The following is a 13,459-nucleotide window of genomic DNA, read 5'->3' as shown; positions in this document are numbered from 1 at the left end:
TACGTTCCAAGGTTTGCTTGCTAATCGTGTTTGACTAAAAAAACTGGGTTGGGTGGGTGAGTCTCAAAAAAAAAAAGGGTATGGACCTAGTTGCTTACCTTAACCTTAATTAAAATAATTTAGATTTTAACTATGATATTTTGATTTTTAATAATTATTTTAATTCATTATTTTAAAAATATATTTAATGATAAAAGTTAAATTTAATCGAGAAAGTTAACAGAGAGGAGGTGTTTGATACATTTGTTAGGTAAGAGGGGAGGTAAGTGATATTATCCAACTAAGAGAGGGTCTAAGTGCTATTTGCCCAGCTAAGAGGGGAGCTAAGTGATATTTACCCTAAAACCTATTATCCCAAAACCATCCCATACTGATACTATTAAATCCTGACTTGTCCCTAAGATTTTCCTAAAACCCTAATCTTCCCAAATTTGACCCTAATACCATCCCATTATTTTTTAAGAATATCTAATTATTAGGTTTGGTTCTTCATTTGCTGGTTCACAAAGGAAAGGATTCCGGGCTAACCCTAATTTTAGGGAAATAATTAGACATCCCCTAACCCTAAAATTGTGGTTGCATCACTTACTCTAAACCCATCCTAAAACCCTCCCACAACTATACCATCAAAGCTGTTTGAATGCATAACTTTCCTTAACCCTTCCCATAGTTCTTTGATTGTTGGTCCAAAAAGGAGAGGTTCTTGGAGTAACCCTAATTTTAGGGATTTAATTTCATATCTCAAAACCCTAGAATTTGGATTACATCAATAGTATGATAAAAATAAAATAAATTAAATTATTATCCATAACTAAAACGAACTCTGCATCATCATTAGATCGTGTATGAATTCTGTTTTCCACCTGTGTTGTGTCTGGAGGTAAAAGCCATCTATCCTCCTCACAATTTAACACCCATTGAATTAAATGACACACTTGCCCCTTCCCCCATCACACAACAGTTGACTCCAAGAAAACCGCTGTGATTAACACATTGTACTCCATTCATGTGTTCCTTTTATTACAGTTGATTATGATGGATTACAGTACCACCATCATCTGCTTCTTGCACTTATTAAGTGCAGGAACCTTATAGAGATAACAGATTTGCTAGCCCTTAATGTTTTGGTAGCCCAAAAGTGATCTAATTCCAGTTTTGGAAACCTGGATCTCTATAAATCCTCTAAGTTGTAATATTTTAGAATTTAATGTTGAAAGAACAACAGAGATGGGGACCCATATAAAATCTCAATCTGATTTATGCTGGATGAGCGGCGGTAAAAATCTCTATATTAATGAAATCTAGAGATTCACATTTTTACACTAAAAACGTGAATTTGTAGATTTATGAGTAAAAGGTGCAATCCAAAATTTTCCAAAAAGCTATACATTTGCACATTTACAAAAATCACGTCAATCAAATAGGTTTTTAGGATAAATCCACAAATTTCATTCCATAACCAAACATTTAATTTTATAAATATAATCTAGATTGGAGTTCTATAGATTTGAAGTCCCAAAAATTTAAAATTACAGAACCAAAAAAACAAAAAAACCCAAAAAAAAATGGGGGGGTTTTTAGGTTGCATTTGATGAGAGCAGCTGGAGGTAGAAGACAACAATCCTCCTCTAGATTTAACACCCTTTTGAGTTAAATAATTTAACTGCCCAAGTCCCACTTCAAGGCTAAGACTAGGAGATGCCACCAGGGTTGTGGACTTTGTTTTTTTCCAAGCAATGTAATTTTCGGTTGAGCAGGAGAAATCAGGTCATTTTACAGATATTGTTTTATTAAGACAGCATTTTATTTCAATAAAGAGCCCATGATTTTGAGTCAAAGAGTTCCTAGAAGGGTCCAATGAAACCAAGGTCAGCTGCTCTTTTATTTCCTGAAGTATAAAGTTCAACGCCCTACACCAACTAGACCAACTAGGACTCCTACAATGTTATTATAAATAACCCCCAAGTGAAAAGGGAGGGAAACCCTTCAAATTGTTTATAACTTCCTTCAAGCTTTGAGAGTTTTCTTATGAGCATTAGATGCTGCAAGTCTGGTTTTGTCCAATTTAGTCTGAACAGGTCCAAGATTCAAGAAACTCAAGGTTTTAGGTCAGATCAAGCAAAGTTCCTTGTTATGGCTGAATAGACAGTCTTCAAGTCTTCAAACTCCATTACCATCCAACAACCAAGCATATCTTCTAGGCTCCCCATCCAAGTATCTGGCAAAATCAACTTTAGTGCTTTTTGTGACACGGGCAAATGCAGAATACTGAAATCCAAACAAAGCAGGTAAACTACGGCTTTTTACATTTTTTAACCCCAAACCCTGGTTCAATCTCTTCTTCCACGCCATTACAAGAACTTCCATATCTTCCGGTTTACACATCAAGATGCAACCGAGCTATAGCCACAAGCCCCCACCATACCCCCTAACTCCAATCCAAGTAATAGAACTGACCAACCAGACCCTAGTTCTTACAATTAATTTGAAACCTTATCTTGAAACCAGAAAATCAAGAATCTTCATTACTTTCAATCCACCCAAACCAAATCACTCCAAACTTAGTGTATCCAGCACATTAAACCCAAGGTTTCATACAAGTTTCATTGGATTTTGATAAATTTGACCACCTATAGGGGTTTTCTCCCCATTCCCACCCATTCTTGAGAATTTGCCTTTTCAGTCAAAAATCAACCTGATCCCATTAAAATCAATTATAACCATCCCATAAGACCTAGATTACCATCACCCACTAGAGTTTCAAATCCCCAGCCTCTTTGATCTCATATCTCAAAACCATTTCCATAGGCCACAACCAGACCTACTCAGAACAAAATAAAGAGTTAAACACTTTTTAGGCTGCAAAACACAAAGATTATACCTCAACAGAAGCTCTTCATTCAGAAGCGTCAGTAATTCAGTTACAGCTCAGAAATATTAACATTTTTCCATTTCCTTCCACAAACATAACTCTGAAAATACACGTACTGAATAAACCGAATTTAGCAGAAAAGATTCCACGATTCAGAAAGAAAAAAATTATCTAGAAGAGAACAGTAGATGCATCCACAAGAATTAGTGTTAAATACAGTATTGAGCTAATAGAAGACACGACAGCAATTGGATGTCAGTTAGAATGGTAATATAACTTTAGAAAGCAAACGAGAGCCATTGAAGTGAACTATGATAGTATAGACACAGAAAAAACCTGAAAAAAGAAAACCATGGATTAAGCTCGAAACAAACCTCAAGAACTCTCCTCAAGAACTCTCCACCAAACCCTTGGAACTCTCAGGTTTAGGGTTGTGTTGAATATCTCCTCCATTTTTAAGTCCATTCATCACTGTACACTGTGAACTAAAATCCTAAAATACAAAGAAATACACAGACAAAGAAACCTTTGAAATTGAAAAGATTGCCTTCAAAATCATATACAAGAAAGTATCTTTATAATATCAAATGTTTACAGCCTTCAAGATTCAAAAAAATAAAGGTTTGTCTCTAATTTTTACAGATATCCAAATCAATACAGTCTTGCTCTGAAAGTATCATTATTGAAGAAGAACTTCAAAGGTTGTTCTAAAAGAGTAAAAATGTGAAAGAGTCACATTATGACTGGTTTCGTTACCATTAAACCTATGAAACACATAACCACAGTATACACATTGATAATAAGAACAGCCGTGAATCAGAGCAGAATAATATTTGCTGAGGAATTTTGCAATAAACCAATCAACCCAAGAAATTTCAAGGGACACAATTTCACCTGATCCATTTGGAACAGGAGGTCTATCTGGTCCGCCATTGCCATTGAACTCTCAAAGAACTCTGCAACTGCAATTGAAGTTCTTTCAGGGATGAATTCAACACATATGATTAATGTATTATCAATTTAAAGAATGAAAAAACCACAAAATATACTTTGGGCAATTAAATTTTAAATTTTTATTAGGCGCGCATGAACAAAAAAGCATTTAACATTAAGGAGTGTGCAATGGGATTTTGCTTGCTCCAAGCGGCCAAAGGTCACGATTAATATAAAGGCAGAATCTTCAATCCCGCCGCACAAAATACACAACTAAATAAGTGAAGAGTATATCGGTTTTACAACCTAACCCAGACGGTTTGGTCGACTGTGCAGCTTCGAACTTGATTCTATATTATTTGAACCTTAGATCTTGTTTCTTGGACTTAAGGCCTAAATAAACTACCCTCTTTGGATCGGATTAGGGTAAATATCACTTACCACCATGGTCCTTGGCGGAACCCCCCCCGGGCCAGCCGGCCGGGCGCATCGGCGCCCAACCCCCGCCCCGGGGCGAACCGCCGCGGGGGGCCCCCCCGAACAACACCGACTTAACATTAAGTTGGCGATACTTCTCGGCAATATATCGCCGACAGACTCTATTTTTCGATCTCACCGATGGTTTTCACGAACTAACCCACACAGAACTGGAGTACCCAGAAGCTATTCTACTTCATCTTCTTTTCCCCCCGTTTTCTTCTCATGAAAATCAAGTCGTGATAAATCGTTGGAGTCGTCGGACCCACCGAAGTGGAAGAGCCAAACCATCACCGAGATTTGGGGTTTCTACCCCGCGCCTGCCGTCCTTCCTCCTCAAGTCGCATATGGCTTGGAACTTTCCCAACTGCTGAAATGGTCGTTGGAGCCTATGATGTCGCAGTTCTAGCTCTCAAGGGTGCCGATGCAATTCTTAACTTCCCTGACTGCGTGCCTTACTATGCGATCCCCTTGTTTCACCTTCGATATACGTTCTACAAGCTGCTATGATGCCAAAGCCAGTTACATTTGATCAAAGCCTAGTGATGGGTATGAAGCATGAACCCCAGACGAACAAACCACAATGGAATGAATAAAATTAAACGGAACATGCAATTGATGTCGAATGTGGTAGGGTGGACATGTCGACATGTTGGACCATGCTTACCACCCCTCTTAACTAAAAAAATAGCACTTAAACCCCCTCTTAGATGCATAATATCACTTACCTCCCCTCTTACCTAGCAAATATATCAAACACCTCCCTTTTTTAAACTTTTTCGGTTAAATTTAGTTTTCAGTGTTAAATATTTTTCTAAAACCCCAAATTACCCTTGGCAGAAAATATTTTTTTAATTTAAACCCTAAATTACCATAATCCCCTTAGCAGTTAGAATACTGAATATCCTCAATTATCCTCAATTAAAATAATTGTTAAAAATCAAAATACCATAGTTAAAATCTAAATTATCTTTAATTATTAAAACCCCAACCTACCCTTTTTTTTTTTATCAAACAATTAAAAAAACACTGTACTACTTGATATTAAAATGCAATTTAAATTGAGAAGATGAAGCGTGGATTCTTTTCTTTTTTTTTTTTAATGTTTAAATTAAATAGTCGAACTTAATTAAGGGTCTTTTGGGTCTTAAAATAACATCAATTGAGGTTGTTTTGGGCCAAGATGTTTCAATTTAAATTGAGGGTGTTTTTCTAATTGTTTGATAAAATCAGGAAAAAAAAAGTGTCTATTGGGATTTTAATAATTAAAGATAATTTGGGTTTTAACTATTATTTTGGTTTTTAACAATTATTTTTAGGGGAGTAGTTTGGGGTTTTAGAAAAATATTTAAAAGTTAAACTTAACCGAAAAAGTTAACAAAGTGGAGGCGTTTGATATAATTGCTATGTAAGAGGGGAGGCAAGTGACATTATCCAACTAAGTGGGGTCTAAGTGCTCTTTGTTTAGCTAAGAGGTGAGGTAAGTGATATTTACCCAATCAAATTGTAATGGCTTGCGCTTGTTGTTGGTTCACTGATCCATTTGATCTGAGGTGCTTATCGGATGGACGAACAACCCAAAACTGATAGGTTTTTCAATCGCAAGCGATACTCCCGTCCAAATATTAGCCCTGGTTTAGTAAGACTTGGGTTTTAATTGGCCGATTCCTTCAATCTAAAACGGATAGATAAATAACTAAATATATATATATATAGATATAGATATAAACTCAAATATATATATATATATATATATATATATATCATAATATCATACTATTATATAAAAAAATGAACTGATCACCCAAAATTTTTCTTTGACTATTGTTTCCTCATTTTTATTCAAATGTCATATTTGTCCATTAATTTTCTTACTTTATTTATTTTTCTTTACAAATTATTGGTAACCTTTGTAAATTTACATTTCTTTTAATTTATAAATTAAATTAAAATTAGAAAAATAGAATTTCTTCCCACTAATTTTGTTCTCTTATATCAATCCTTAATAAAGAAAATATTATTCAAATTAGGTATTATACAAAATAACTCATAAATATTGTAATGCAACACGATTTTATCTCTAATAAAGAACTTCTACCAACCAACGGAGTTGGTCCATTTGGCGTTTAATTCCAAAACAAGGTTCGATGTTTAATCCTTGTAGGTGCAAAAATCAAATTGTATTTAGATTGTGTCCATTTCAGTTAAACCACAAGTTTATAAAATCGAAGTTTAGGCATAAAATTAAAATTTAAAGAAGTTTTTATAAATGGGTTGGTCCATTGTCTTTTGATATATTAATTTTAAGGAAGGTTAAATCGAGACATTGTGGATGCAAAAATCTAATGGGGACTCACCTACAACACGGTGTGCGACCCATGTCGAACATCGGATTAGTCAAGGCAAAATATATAAAAATAATTTTATATTTATAGAAATCAAAATTCCTTATTTGAGATTCGATTATTTTTTATTTTTAACAAATAAAGTCCTATGGATTTATCTCATTCCCCTATTTGAGTTTTATTTTTTATTTTTAATTAGAAGTTACCGGAGAATATTATTGATAGAGTAGTTGCCTTTAAAAAAATTCTCCTAATTTTATTAAATTCTTTCTAACTCAAAAATAAATAAATAATAATTATAATAATTTAAAATCTTTTCTTAAATTTAAATATCTCAATTTCTATATTCATTTTTTTCTATCAAAATCTATTCATCTTCCTAAAACTTTTTTATGGTTGACCAAACAACTTACTTTTCATTTTATTTATTCTTTGTATTTTTTAAAATAATAATAGAATATGAGTTGAGATATGAATCTTAATATTTTGAAGTTATATATTTTTCTTAATAAAATAATGAAATAGCGTAAAATTGGGTAATTTTTTAAAAAAATAATATTAAAAAAAAAACATTAAATCATATCCAAAGGAACATCTAAGCATTAGAATGATATGAATGAAATAACAACTTTATTGTTATTTAGGTTAAGCAGTACCATTAAAAATATAATGTATGATTTTATAGACATCAATTAATTATTTTGAAATGCATAGATAAATTAATGTTTAGTATAATTATTTTCTTATCTATTTTTTTCAAATTTATACTTCAATATTTTTCTTTTATTTTTTTTCTCATATATAGTTGCACGTATATATATATATATATGTACCACAACAATTTCAATATAACTTTACTCTGCAATTGCAAATTTGTAATTTTATTCAACTAATTTATATAATAATACTCAAAATTATAGTTCTTTTTTATATTTTAGTAAAACTTAAAAGTTATAATTCATAAATAAAAAAAAAAAAACAGACTAGAAGCACCTAATACATATAATATATATTGAAATACGTTACATTTTGTAATTGAAGAATTTGAAAAATCATTCAATTAATTAAAATAGTATAATTTAATTCATATTGTTATGACATTAGAAATAAAAATTTACCTGAGATTTCTTCTTATAGGTTAGTTGTATTTCAATTGCCTCCAATATGTCAAACATGTTCTTCAAAAAAAGATAAATTGAAAATCATTGTGTTAAATTATAACTAAATACATAGAATAACTAAATACAATAGCCGCAAACATTTTGATTATTAATGTGATTTTTGTATGATTATTTATTATCCTCAATCATGCATAATCTATTTCTTAAAAAAAAAATTTAAAAGACACTCCAAAATATTTCTCAAAAATGATGGACACCCTAAAAAGATATCAACTTGACTTTTACAACCAAAGATGTCTCTTAAATTTTCACAATGGTACACTCCCGTTAGCAAATTCCGTTAAGTCATCCTTAGATAATCTCATAATTCATACATTACTATTAATCTCTTGTTATTTTACAACGTTGCCCTCCAAAAAGATTAAATCCTTAATTTCATCTTGTTGCTTTATCTTTAATTCTTCATTTTATATTATAAGATATAGAAAAATACAACTAAAATATATTTGTCATTTATTTTAACTAATCAATGTTTCTAACGAAAAAAAAAGAAGTCATTGCCAATTTGGCATAGTTTTGGGGTATCTATGCTTTTTGTTTTAAAAGGACCCCCCCCCCGCGGGCCACCCCCCCCCCCCCCCCCCCCCCCCCCCCCCCCCCCCCCCCCCCCCCCCCCCACCCCCCCCCCCCCCCCCCCCCCCCCCCCCCCCCCCCCCCCCCCCCCCCCCCCCCCCCCCCCCCCCCCCCCCCCCCCCCCCCCAATTAACTTAGAGTGTTCCTAAAGTTTCTCCAATAAATATCATGCATAGTGTATGAATAAAGTAGTTCAAAATTACTAAGAAACAATAAAAAATAAATGATATACTCTTAAAACATCTCACGTGATTAGCACTTATAATAAACATAATAATTTTAAACATTTTATTATGTTCATTTAATTCACTAATTCACATTATACAGTTCAAAATGTTATTTGCCTTCACAATACATCCAACAACCTTATAAGTAATGTCATCTATTAGTATTTCTTGTAATTGATTTATTTGGTTGAGAGATGATCAATTTACTTTCGATATTTTTATCGAATATTCGAACTCTGTAGGCAAAGTATTATGAGATCTATATATATATATATATATATATATATATATATATATATATATATAACCTATATATATCATATATATATATATATATATATATATATTTATTATTGTACTATCGGCAAATCTTTCACTTGCTTTATATCCTTTACTCTTATTTAAATATCTTATTTTTATATTAATTTTTTTCTTGGTTCCCCTTATATTTTTCTTCTTATTTAAATATGTAAAATCAAATCAAAACCACGATCTCGACAAAAATTTCAAGATATTTATTTTTTATATGGTAAAAAGATCTCAATCACTCGGCAAAAAATCAGAAAAGAGAATATCCCCATAGATTTATTTGGAAAATCTTACAAATCCAGAGGGTTGAGGATTGAGGACAGCCAGTTCAAGGACCTTCCAGAAGAGGATTGAGAATATCCTCATAGATCAATCTTCGTAAGAGGATTAAGAAAAATCATGAAAGAGAATGCCCCCATAGATCAATCTTCGAAAGAGGGAGGATTGAGGACAGCCAGTTCAAGGACCCTACTTCAATCCTGCGCATAAGTTTTAATGCAGGACTGAAGCTTTTTGCAATTCAAGAAGTACAATCTAGATGGGACCATTTGCAAGCTTGTCTCTTGGAACTCAAATCTTCATTTCTACTATTTTTAGGGTGTTTTCACTGGGCTTTGAGGGACAAAGCTTGATCATGGTGTGATTGTTGTCGGTTATGGCACAGAAAATGGCATCGATTACTGGATTGTAAAGAACTCATGGGGTTCTAGTTGGGGTGAGGGTGAGGCTAGATACATTAGGATGGAGCGTAATTTGAAATCTTCCCCTACCAGCAAGTGTGGAATTAGTATTGAACCCTCTTACTGTCACACCCCACCCGCTTATCTCGGTTACCAGCCCAACAACCCGTGGGAGCGAACCGTCACAGGATCCACGGTCTTACCATCAATAATAATAAATGCAAGTAATAGATAATCATAAGCAAGAATAAGTGCAATAATTAATAGAAAGATTACAATAATCCAAATACTCCAATAAAATAATCAAGGAAAGAAATTAATCAATTATCAAAAAGGAATAATGAGTTCAGTAGAAGCAAAATAAAATAAACTAAATTATCTTCTTTCTAGTTTCTTTCTCTAAGGCTAGGTAATGATTCTCATGAATCACAAGAAAGGGGGTCCTCCAGTTCTTCTCCAGACGATCAACAAAATGTATGGCAATCTGTCTCCTCCGTCCATCAATGGGTGCTATAAGCACACACTATGCATCCACAAGAGCTCCCACACAAGCTATCTCCATCTCCCACTTATGGTACCACATCATCGGCATACGAGAAGGCTCTTTCATATGGATCCACTCCAACTTCCGACGTTTGGCCACCATTTATGCAAGTTAATATAACATACAAATGAAAGGAATGAGTTTTGACGAACGCAGTAAGGATACACATATCTCATCCATATGTCAACACAATCAGCAATGCAAATATGATATGAATGGCAAAGAGAAGCCCAACAGGCAAGCTCGAGACATGCTTAGTCACCCCTCCGGTAGGCTAGTCCTCGATCCCTCACGGGCGGTTGGGATCGTGGGTAAAGGGGCAAGTCCACACCAGGCACAATCCAGGGCAGGGGTCTTAGTCAACACTCTCTTACCACGACCATTGGCATGAGTACTGGCGCATGTCGGGGTTTCTAATCCAATGCAAGTCATACTAGTAACATACTATATGAAGTCAAGATACTTCCCCTATGGCACCAACCAACTCGGTTCCGTATCCTTCGTAACCTAAGAATGAGAACCCTCATGGATTGGCTACCGTTGTTGGACTCCACTCCCTAACCCTATGGTCATCCACATATTATTGGGGCGGATGCTCTCATGATCCTCACGACACCCGGTCCGCTCCTTGGACGTCCATGAGCCCAACCCTAACATTTGCAACCCTACCATTACATGAACAACAGTAGACCACTGAGTCTCCACACAGACTGGTTACTGCTGTAGTATGAAACAGAGTCACGTCAAGGTCGTCATGGGTCATCCAACTTCAATTCCCCTACCGAAAGGGTAATAGCATGTGGGGTACCTAGCCATACAATTCTAGATTCCCTAGGTATATCATCCAATAGTCATGATAGTGCTGGAGGCATCAGTGAGCATGTGTCTCATACCACATCCCTCTGATATCTCAAGCTAAGATATCCCAATGGAATACCCTTTCCATCACAACCACACTACAACCTTCTTAATCATACTACAACTAGTATTTCAATATCATAAATGATAAAGTACATAAAAGAACAATACAAACAACAAGTATATAATAAGATTAACATGCTTTATACAGTTATAGCAAGATACATGATTAAAGAATAGTAAATAGATCAGCTGATTCATTATGTATATGTAATTGCATAAAAACAAGAATGCATGTCCTTACCTGTAAATAAGTAGAAGTCTTCTAGGTTGCAAACTAATAATAATTGTAAGACTTTCAACAAAGACAAAGTCCTCCTAAATACAGGGTTGCAAGATCATAAAAAAAAATGAGTCAAATCGGATAAAATCCAAGTCACATACTCACAGTAACCCAATCGGTCGCGTGGGTCAAGCAACCGCCACTAGCAACCGCCCCAAAAACAGAATGTTCCAAATCCGAAACTCAGGCTTTTGATCATCCGATTTCAATCCGGTTTTGGGATGATCTCAATCCGATATTCAAACCAAACAAGTCTATAATCAAGGGGTAAAACGAAACTCTAAAATTAACACAGATCTATCACCCAAAATCATTTGCTTGATTAGATCCATCCTTTATATGAATACAGGGATTCATTTTCGAACAGGATTCCATCAAGAACATTAAAAAGAGGATACCGCAACAAGAAGAATCACAAACAACCAAAGAGGGAACAAAGCTACACTATTCAAAAGCTGAAGAAAGAGAATGAGTGAATGGGGATTCACTTACCTCAACCAGATCAACAAGAATAGAAGGGAAAATGTTCCAGATCACTATCAGCACTTCGCCCACCGTTCAGCACGTCTCCACTACCGCCTAATCGCCTAAAACAATAATCTCAAATATAATAATACGTTAATAAGGCGATGGTTACTATTTATAGCGAGCAGGGGACAAATTAGGGTATTTTCCCGTATTTTCCCTCAAGCAGAACTTGGCGGTCGCTTGGTTCAATCAACCGCCTCAAGCAACCACCCCCTAGTACATTACTATATGAGGGTGCTTTGCTTAAGGGGTTGAAACCCAAACACAACCTAACCCTAATCAACACATGGGGAAGGTCTTACCTTCATTCCGAACTTCTCCAAACACCACTTGCCTTCTATCAGAAATTCAATTTTCCAGAAAGGCAAGTTCTTCATCAAGAGAATCCAGATCTATGAATTCGGGGTATGGATTATAGACTTCTATCCTGACACTCCACAAATTAACCCAACTAGAATTTGTGTTCTCGGACCTGCAATACGGATTTTGGGTTAGAAATACAAGGGTTGTTACACTTACCCCATCATGAAGGGTCAAAACCCGCCCAACCTTGGCCCTTCTCCACCATCTCTGATCAAGCCACTCACTGTCTGTGATAGTTCTAGCCAAAAACTCATCAATGGATCCCCAATCCAAATCATTATATTATAGCTTGAATTTTTTTAACTCATTTTATTAAAATAGATAAATAAATGCATGTCTTCTCTTGTGTATTTCAGTTTCCATTCAATTTTTACTAACATATATATATATGTTAAGTAGAGAACTTATCGACGAATATTTCACTTGATTGCTCTTAAATAGAGAAATTATCAACGAATATTTCACCCTGATAGCTCTTATCAACAGAAATTTTCTTTTAAAAAATGAAAAATCTGTTCAATAATGTAAGAAAATTATTATACCCTTTTAATTAAAAAAAAAGGGAACTAATACTACCTAGATAAAATACTTATGTGAATAACATCCCTAAAATAAAGTAACATACCCTAGAAAGAAAATAGGTAGTATTAAAATACTTCAAAGTATTGGTGGGCAACTAATCATCTTTTATCATCAATTAATATGATATAGTATATCATAAAAAAAAATTAATTTATATATCATTACAATGTAAATTTATCTTAATTTTACTATTATGTTCTAGTACAACTTTGTATTTTGGGTTTATTTTAATATTTTTACTTTATTTTTTGTTTTTAAAAAAAGTCTAACAAACGGGATTAATCCAAGTGGTAAGCAACTTAGTTCGCTTAAGCAAGATTCCAGTATCGAATCCCTGTGGATGCAAAAAATCCCCACTGGGAGACTCACCCACCACAGCTAGGTGTGCGACGCGGGTCGAACCACCGGTTTATAAACTGGGGGTGTGGCAAAAAAAAAAAGTCTAACATGAAAATTCTCCAAAGAAAAGACTCTCAATCAAACACATTACATCCATAAAATGGCATACCTAAACCGACACCTGCAGAGTGTTTATCACAGTCGTATGCTGCCAAAGAGACCTTGAGAAAAAACTAAAAGGAGCTGTAGGCTGGGCTAATTTATATCACAAATTGGCTGATAGACCAAAAGGGAAGAACAAACCA

The sequence above is a fragment of the Hakea prostrata genome, chromosome 9, assembly GCF_041222555.1.
Source record: "Hakea prostrata isolate BN-2017 chromosome 9, UWA_Hpros_2, whole genome shotgun sequence".
Taxonomy (NCBI): domain Eukaryota; kingdom Viridiplantae; phylum Streptophyta; class Magnoliopsida; order Proteales; family Proteaceae; genus Hakea; species Hakea prostrata.
Note: the sequence above shows the minus strand (reverse complement) of the source record.